Source organism: Schistocerca americana, chromosome 4 (genome assembly GCF_021461395.2).
Source record: "Schistocerca americana isolate TAMUIC-IGC-003095 chromosome 4, iqSchAmer2.1, whole genome shotgun sequence".
Classification (NCBI taxonomy): domain Eukaryota; kingdom Metazoa; phylum Arthropoda; class Insecta; order Orthoptera; family Acrididae; genus Schistocerca; species Schistocerca americana.
In genome coordinates, this window is record NC_060122.1 from 682,926,999 (window position 1) to 682,936,752 (window position 9,754).

At 43.7% G+C, this 9,754-nt stretch overlaps 1 non-coding gene across 1 annotated transcript; it reads left to right on the top strand.

The window, feature by feature from the left end:
• The first annotated feature begins 9,386 nt into the window (after positions 1 to 9,386).
• On the top strand, positions 9,387 to 9,493 carry LOC124614507. The gene has a single exon (XR_006979733.1). It is a non-coding gene; the product is annotated as a U6 spliceosomal RNA (small nuclear RNA).
• Positions 9,494 to 9,754: the final 261 nt, after the last annotated feature.

A 9,754-nucleotide genomic window follows, 5' to 3' on the forward strand; every position in this document is an offset into this window, starting at 1 on the left:
GCACTATCGACTGTAGCCATATATTAGTCCCAAAATGTAAAGGCATTTTCGGAGAAAATGCATAAGTATGTTGGAAAACGGAAATGACTGTTGGAGTTGTAGCTTACTCCTGTAAAATGAATTAACTGTTGGGTAGCATCGGAGAATTAATTAGATGATTTCCGTGTCGACAACCTCTTTGTAGATCATTTGGTTATCAAAATGAGACAGAGAGTTGGTTCATTGTACACTGCTGGCCACCGTAAATGCAACACCAAGAAAGACAAGAGCTAGCACAACAAAATTTATTTTGTAGATAACATGTTGACCAAGTATCAAATGATTACGTTTACAGACGTCTGTGACATGTGGTTCCTGCCAGAATCAGTAGCCAGAGTAGCCGCCATTGTTGGAGATCACCGCTGCCACACGTCTCGGCATTGAGTCAAAGAGACGTTGGATGTGTTCCTGGGGTACAGCAGCCCAAGCAGCTTCCACACGTTGCCAAAGATCATCTGGTGTGGCAGCTGGGGATGTAATCTGGGTCACTCGTTGAGAAACCATGGACCACATGTTTTCTATCGGCGAAAGATCCGGAGAGCGAGCCGGCCAGGGAAGCACTTCAATCTGGTTATTGACGAAGAACCTTGGGACAATGCGTGCCACGTGTGGTCGCGCATTATCCTGTTGAAATATGGCTGTGGCCGAGCCCTGAAGGTTAGGAAGGACAACTGGCTCCAGCACCTCGGATATGTAGCGCCGGCTATTTAAAGTACCGGCAATGCGTACTAGAGGCTTGCGAGAGTAATATCCAATACCGCCCCATACCATAATACCCGGTGCAAGACCAGTGTGGCGGTGCATAATGCAGCTGTCCAGCATCCTCTCTCCACGGTGTCTCCACACTCGAATCCGACCATCGTGGTGCTGCAGACAGAAGCGTGCCTCGTCAGTAAAGACAACGTCATTCCATTCTGCCGTCCACATCCGTCTGTCATCACACCATTGGCAACGGAGACGTCTGTGGTTCTGCGTCAATGGTAGACGAAGCAATGGACGTCTTGCGGACAGACCACTCTGCTGTAGACGGCGTCGAATGGTACGCGCAGACACTGGATGATGCGTTACAGACGCAATGTGCTGTGCTATGGTTCGGGATGTCACTGAGCGACCCGTCACTGCCATGCGCACAATTTGCCTATCAGCACGTGCAGTGGTGCACCGAGGTGAATGCGATCGACCACGTCGGTCCGTCGTACCCTCCTGCATCCAACGGTCACATATCCGCATTACAGTTGTTTGGTTTCGTCCAACACGACTAGCGATTTCTCTGTATGATAATCCACAATCTCGGTAAGCCACTGTCCTTCCTCTGTCGAACTCGGATACTTGATCAAACGATGTTCGCTGTTGTCTACGAGGCATAACTGATCGTCTTGTGAAACAATCACAAGGTAAACACACGTGCCGAACGTACACTCGTCGAAATGGCCAAGCCTTAAATGGCGCTATGAGGTGGCGCCACAGGCGCGCGTGATGTGCGTCTGCGCTGAAATTCTAATCAGTTGCAAATCTCATCGCTGCAAACCCATGGTGTAAATTTCACTTGATTCGGATGCTTCCTTCAGGGTGTTGCATTTACGGTGGCCAGCAGTGTATTTCCGATCGGTATCCGATTTGACTGGCAGTCCGGTCATATAGGATCCGTGGAAAAATTACTGTGTATTGATTTGCGTTGGGGTGACGGTGCTTTATGGGAACAGAATATGGAGAAAACTAAATTAGAAATTTTACGGGAGACGAAATTTTACGGGAGACAGGAACTACTGTTGTTGTTGCCAGATAATCATTGTGCGACAATATTAGAACCAAACGTAAGAGATATACAGTGAAATTACTTTTTTCTTTATCTGTGGTAGCGACGAATTAAAAAGTAACGAAGAATATAGTTATTTTAACTTACCTGAATACTGCTTCGAACTTCAATATTTTATTTTAACGCTTTACTTGTGAATGTATCGTCACTTAGCTACTAAATCGAAAGTGGAAGAGATTTATGTAAGAATTCTCCAACTTACTGGGTAAAAATAAGAGAGGCAACAGAACGTTTTTGTAGGCAAGGCCGAGAGAACTATTAGCGATCACTATCTAAGTACCATGTGTGTACGTGAAAGAAAAATAAAGACCAGTTGACTTACAGTACTAGAAAATAAATCTTTGACCCGTTAACTTCGATGATCGCATTGTTAATATACTGAACGAATACTGAGAATATTAAATCGAAAACAAAACATAGTTTGCTTCACATTGAAAGGAAATCTTCAAAATTGCAACTATAGTTACAAAATATAGCTCAAAATCTAACAATACTCATTTCACACATAGAGATTATAAAATCTACGGACTCGTATCGTATTACAAAATTAAGAAAATAAACAAAAACAATTTAAGAAGCCGAAGCCAGATTGAACATACATTCGATTAAGTAATTTAACTGATTAAACAGAATTTCGTTAACAAAAATTATCTTGAGTTAGGGAAGTAAATATCGCTAAGTTTTTGATACGCCGAGAAACAAATAAAAGGTATTTGAGTACGTGAAGAGCTACTATGTATAATATTTATTCGTAATGGAAAGAAGGATCTAAGTGGTCTTGACAGATGTTCAGTAAAAAAGATAAAAGTGTCATTTTACTACCGAGCTACAGCTGGTAGTATATAGAGATATTTATATATATTTACTAATCTCCAAAGTCAGAGATTATCTTCACATCACATAATTAAATCAGAGCGTATAAAGATCATTTTAAGTGTTTGTTTTGTAACGACAGAATAAAAGGAGAATAGCATTTCATAAAAGTATTTTTCCCAGAGTTGTGTGTGTAACTTTGATACCGTGATAGTAGTAAAATTTTCAGGTAAGGTCTGGTTATGTTTCATGAAACCAACTTATGTACAAACAGTCTTAAGGATCAGGAAATGATTAATTACATTTTATATACCTATACAGGGTGAGCAACTACCTATTGCCACCTAGAATAACTCCGAAAGTACGATAGGAGCTTATTTGTTCATGAGACCCAGAAAATATTAGATACAGGCTCCCAGGTAGATGCTATTTTTCTTGACTTCCGGAAGGCGTTCGATACAGTTCCGCACTGTCGCCTGATAAACAAAGTAAGAGCCTACGGAATATCAGACCAGCTGTGTGGCTGGATTGAAGAGTTTTTAGCAAACAGAACACAGCATGTTGTTATCAATGGAGAGACGTCTACAGACGTCAAAGTAACCTCTGGCGTCCCACAGGGGAGTGTTATGGGACCATTGCTTTTCACAATATATATAAATGACTTAGTAGATAGTGTCGGAAGTTCCATGCGGCTTTTCGCGGATGATGCTGTAGTATACAGAGAAGTTGCTGCATTAGAAAATTGTAGCGAAATACAGGAAGATCTGCAGCGGATAGGCACTTGGTGCAGGGAGTGGCAACTGACCCTTAACATAGACAAATGTAATGTATTGCGAATACATAGAAAGAAGGATCCTTTATTGTATGATTATATGATAGCGGAACAAACACTGGTAGCAGTTACTTCTGTAAAATATCTGGGAGTATGCGTACGGAACGATTTGAAGTGGAATGATCATATAAAACTAATTGTTGGTAAGGCGGGTACCAGGTTGAGATTCATTGGGAGAGTGCTTAGAAAATGTAGTCCATCAACAAAGGAGGTGGCTTACAAAACACTCGTTCGACCTATACTTGAGTATTGCTCATCAGTGTGGGATCCGTACCAGGTCGGGTTGACGGAGGAGATAGAGAAGATCCAAAGAAGAGCGGCGCGTTTCGTCACTGGGTTATTTGGTAACCGTGATAGCGTTACGGAGATGTTTAATAAACTCAAGTGGCAGACTCTGCAAGAGAGGCGCTCTGCATCGCGGTGTAGCTTGCTCGCCAGGTTTCGAGAGGGTGCGTTTCTGGATGAGGTATCGAATATATTGCTTCCCCCTACTTATACTTCCCGAGGAGATCACGAATGTAAAATTAGAGAGATTAGAGCGCGCACGGAGGCTTTCAGACAGTCGTTCTTCCCGCGAACCATACGCGACTGGAACAGGAAAGGGAGGTAATGACAGTGGCACGTAAAGTGCCCTCCGCCACACACCGTTGGGTGGCTTGCGGAGTATCAATGTAGATGTAGATGTAGATGTAGAAGTTTGTGGGACAAAAGGTGCATTGGACAACGGCGGCCATGTATGACGTTGGTTTTTTGTTGCTAGGTGGGGTCGCATCAGAGATATAAAGGTCAACTTTTTTTAAAAGTTGGATCTTATAGTTTGGTACTTATTTGTTGATAGCAGCTATCGAGACGAATCCAATGATGTGTAACAGTAAGGTCTTTGAAGGTCAACGACGGTTACAAAGGTGGCATGAACGTCCATTTACAGAAGGTGTTCGAAGAGATGACCCGTGGTATCAATGCAGTGCTGAAATCTTCTTATCATGAACTGAGTGGCATTCCTTATCACATCGGCACTTATCGGAGCACGTACTCTAACAATTCTTTCTCGAATATCTTCAGGTATAGTGGGAACGTCTTTACAAACACTGTCTTTTACGAATCCCCACAAGAAAACTTCCAGAGGCGTCAAGTCTAGCGAACGAGCCGGCCCCGACACATCTCCCCCGCGTCCAATCCAACCATTTGGGAATTGTCTGTGCAACTTATTTCCAGCCATCAGCGAAAAATGTGCCGGACACCCGTCGTGTTGATACCACATTCCGTTCCTTGTTCCTAAAGGTATTTCTTCCAATAACAGACCTAATGTTTCTCACAGGAACGTAGTGGACTTCCTACCATTAAGATTTCCTTAGATGTAATAGGGGGCCTATAATTGTCCTTCAGAATCCCACACCATACATTCACCGACCACGGTTTCTGGTGTGCAACTTTCCGCAGCCAACAAGGATTTTCAGTTGCCCAATAATGCATGTTATGCAAATTAACATTTCCATGGTGCGACGCATACAATCCGTACCAGTTAATTCTTGGTGGAGACTGATATGGTAAGGATGATACTTATGGCGATGTAGAACACGAACAACACTACTATGGCTCATGCCAGATTCCCTTGTAATTTGATGGGAACTAACTCAAAGATCTCGAACCAAGGTGGCAAGAGTACCAATTTCTGTTTCCTCGTTAGTAACTTTCCTTGCCGGTTATGTTTCCGAAGCGTTTAAGATACAGTGGTTCTCAGTTTATCATACACGTATGTACGACGTGTAGTAAGTACGTTGAGGATATCTTTGAGCGTATAAGTCTCTAGCTCTCACTGAATTTCTTTGACGTTCTCCGTAAATGAGAAGCATATCGACTTGTTTTTCGAAGGAATACATCATTCACATTCGCTTGATTCGACGATACTGGTCTTAATGTTCCTATCAGTGTTGTACTGCGAAACCGTCGAATGGTGTTTACATGTCAATGGCATGTTAAATGGATACGCCGTATTCGGAAAATATTTACTATTTCCACGATGTACGAGAGAGAATTGTCAGAGCATGTGTTTCGATAAGTGTCGATGTGATAAGGAATACTACTCCCTCATGATAAGAAGATTGCAGCACTGCGTTTATGCCAATGGTCATCACTTCGAACACCTTCTGTAAATGGTCTTACGTAAAATCGGTAAGCAGGTCGAAAGCTTCCATCCACTCACTCACTGATCAGTCTGGCCTGGCAACGGAAGACAGCAAAACGAAAGCTCAAATTTTAAATTTAGCATTTGAGAAATCTTTCACGCTTGAGGATCGTACAAACATACCGCCGTTTGGGTCTCGTACTGTGTCCCGTATGGAGGACATAGTGATAGACATCCCTGGGGTCGTGAAGCAGATGAATGTGTTAAAAATAAATAAATCGCCAGGTCCTGATGGGATTCCAATTCGGTTTTACAGAGAGTACTCTACTGCATTGGCTCCTTACTTAGCTAGCATTTACCGCGACTCTCTTACCCAACGTAAAGTCCCGAGCGACTGGAAAAAAGCGCAGGTGACGCCTGTATATAAGAAGGGTAGAAGGACGGATCCTCAAAATTACAGACCAATATCCTTAACATGCTGGATTCTCGAACACATTCTCAGTGCGAATATAATGAATTTCCTTGAGAGAGAGAAGTTGCTGTCCATGCATCAGCACGGCTTTAGAAAGCATCGCTCCTGCGAAACGCAACTCGCCCTTTTTTCACATGATATCTTGCGAACCATGGATGAAGGGTATCAGACGGATGCCATATTCCTTGACTTCCGGAAAGCGTTTGACTCGGTGCCCCACTGCAGACTCCTAACTAAGGTACGAGCATATGGGATTGGTTCCCAAGTATGTGAGTGGCTCGAAGACTGCTTAAGTAATAGAACCCAGTACGTTGTCCTCGATGGTTAGTTTTCATCGGAGGTGAGGGTATAATCTGGAGTGCCCCAGGGAAGTGTGGTAGGTCCGCTGTTGTTTTCTATCTACATTGATGATCTTTTGGATAGGGTGGATAGCAATGTGCGGCTGTTTGCTGATGATGCTGTGGTGTACGGGAAGGTGTCGTCGTTGAGTGGCTGTAGGAGGATACATAAGATGACTTGGACAGGATTTGTGATTGGTGTAAGGAATGGCAGCTAACTCTAAATATAGATAAATGTAAATTAATGCAGATGAATAGGAAAAAGACTCCTGTAATGTTTGAATACTCCATTAGTAGTGTAGCGCTTGACACAGTCACGTCGATTAAATATTTGGGCGCCGGCCGCTGGTGGCCGAGCGGTTCTAGGCGCTTCAGCCTGGAACCGCTCGACCGCTACGGTCGCAGGTTCGAATCCTGCCTCGGGCATGGATGTGTGTGATGTCCTTAGGTTAGTTAGGTTTAAGTAGTTCTACGTTCTAGGGGACTGATGACCTCATATGTTAAGTCCCATAGTGCTCAGAGCCATTTGAACCAAATATTTGGGCGTAACGTTGCAGAGCGATATGAAGTGGGACAAGCATCTAACGGGAGTTGTGGGGAATGCGGATAGTCGTTTTCGGTTCATTGGTAGAATTTTGGGAAGATGTGGTTCATCTGTAAAGGAGACCGCTTATAAAACACTAATACAACCTATTCTTGAGTACTGCTCCAGCGTTTGGGATCCCTATCAGGTCGGATTGAGGGAGAACATAGAAGAAATTCAGAGGCGGGCTGCTAGATTTGTTACTGGTAGGTTTGATCATCACGCGAGTATTACGGAAATGCTTCAGGAACTCGGGTGGGAGTCTCTAGAGGGAAGGAGGCGTTCTTTTCGTGAATCGCTACTGAGGAAATTTAGAGAACCAGCATTTGAGGCTGACTGCAGTACAATTTTACTGCCGCCAACATATTTCGCGGAAAGACTACAAAGATAAGATAAGAGAGATTTAGGCTCGTACAGAGGCATATAGGCAGTCATATTTGCCTCGTTCTGTTTGGGAGTGGAACAGGGAGAAAAGATGCTAGTTGTGGTACGAGGTTCCCTCCGCCACACACCGTATGGTGGATTGCGGAGTATGTATGTAGATGTAGATGTAGATGGACGTTCATGCCACCTTTGTGACCTTCGTTGACCTTCAAAGACCTTACTGCTACACATCATTGGATTGGTCTCGATAGCTGCTATCAGAAAATAAGTACCAAACTATAGCCTTCCATTAAAAAAAAAAAGAAAAAAAAAACCAAAGTTGACCTTCATATCTTTGACGCGACAAAAAAACCAACGTCATATCACGGCCCCCGTTGCCCCATGCAACAATTGTCCCACAAACGTTTCAGTTACTGTCATACTTTCGGAGCTATTCTAGGTGGCAATAGTTAGTGACTCATCCTGCATATGCTAAGAAAGTTTGGCTCCTTGCCCAGAGTAAGCGTGTCTGTATTGTGCCGGAGGGTAGAGAAAATGTATGACGAAGTACTATGCGTACTTTGGCGCAATGCATAAATCTGGCATCATAATTGTACTGAGCTGAATCTCTCGATATATTCACTGGTGTGCAATACTCGGGGATAAAAATATCTTTCGCAAGATGTGTCATCACCAAGCAACACAACTCGTTGAAACTCGGACCGTAAATAGAAAGAACTGCTACAGTATAGACTCTTAGTAACTGAAAGAAATACTCTATGAGACGAACAGGAAGTACGCTTTTATACGAAGGCAATAATTACTGTACAGCCACCGTGATGTATGATGTTGCCTTGGATATTACGAAAGGTGGGAAATGGTTCTTAACAGATGATCACGGAGGACATTGCAAGCTCTGTAACATGCCCCCACACTGGCCACAAGATTGGGAAATAGTTCTTGTGGTAGGGCGCACCAGTTCCCTACCAGAGCGATTGATAATTGCTGGATGATCGTTGGGCACCGTGGATATTTTGCCTACGTGTGCCGACGCAATCCATAGATGATAGATGAGATTTAAGTCTGAGGTACGGGCAAGACACACGATTCGCTGTACATCCTCTCGTTCCCAAAGCTCGCCCACCTCCACTGTTCGATGTGTGTGTCACCGATAAAAATGGAGTCAGGGCCGAACGTACACTTGAATAGACGCACTTGGGAAAGGAGTACAGTGCCACCATAGCGTTGACCCGTGATTGTACCGTGTTGAAAGATCGTAAGTACACTGTTGAAACATGAGGGTACGTAAGGGATTTGTTGTAGAAATGGTACGCCCTACTACAAGAACCTCTTACCAACCTTGTGACCACCATGGAGCACACTGCAGAATATATTTTGCCGTCTCTAGTGACCACACACCTTATGAAGAACCACGTCCCACCCTTCGTAATCTAGCGGGAACCATCGTAAATCGGTTTAACTTAAGTGTAATTAGCGCCTGTGAATAAATTTTTCATTTCTGTTCATCACATTGTATATTCCTTTTAGGTATCTTCCGTTCTATAATGTAGCAGGTCCTTCAACATAAGGCCAAAGTTTCATCGTCTACGTTACTTACACATCGTGCAAAGGTTACTTTCCTTTCAGGCGTGCTTACACACACTTTCTATATCTACAGGGTGTCTCACCTAACTGTACCACGTAAAAAATCTGTGGAACAATAATTGATATTCAAAAACGGTTTTCATCAGAATGAGATTTTCAGTCTACAGCGGAGTGTGCGCTGATATGAAACTTCCTGGCAGATTAAAACTTTGGCTAAGTCATGTCTCCGCAATATCCTTTCTTTCAGGAGCGCTAGTTTTACAAGGTTCGCAGGAGAGCTTCTGTAAAGTTTGGAAGGTAGAAGACGAGGTACTGGCAGAATGAAGCTGTGAGGACGTGGCGTGAGTCGTGCTTGGGTAACTCAGCCGGCACGGTTGCTGAGCGTGTTCGGTCAGAGGGTGTACTCGCTTCGGCGGTACATGTACTAAAATTGGAACGATACAGAGAAGATTAGCATGGCCCCTGCGCAAGGATGACACGCAAAATCGTGAAGCGTTCCACATTCTTGCCGGCACGGTAGCTCAGCGTGTTCGGTCAGAGGGTTAGCTGCCCTCTGTAATAAAAAAACTGAGTTAATGGATCAATAATGAACTTCAACTGGCGTCTGGGGACGTCCGCCACGAACAATTGCAACGAACGCTAACGAACAAAATGAGATTAAAAAAAAAAAAAAAAAAGAGGGCTAGCTGCCCTCTGTAATAAAAAAAAAACTGAGTCAATGCCTCAACACTGAACTTGAACGGGTGTCCTGGAACATCCGCACCGAAC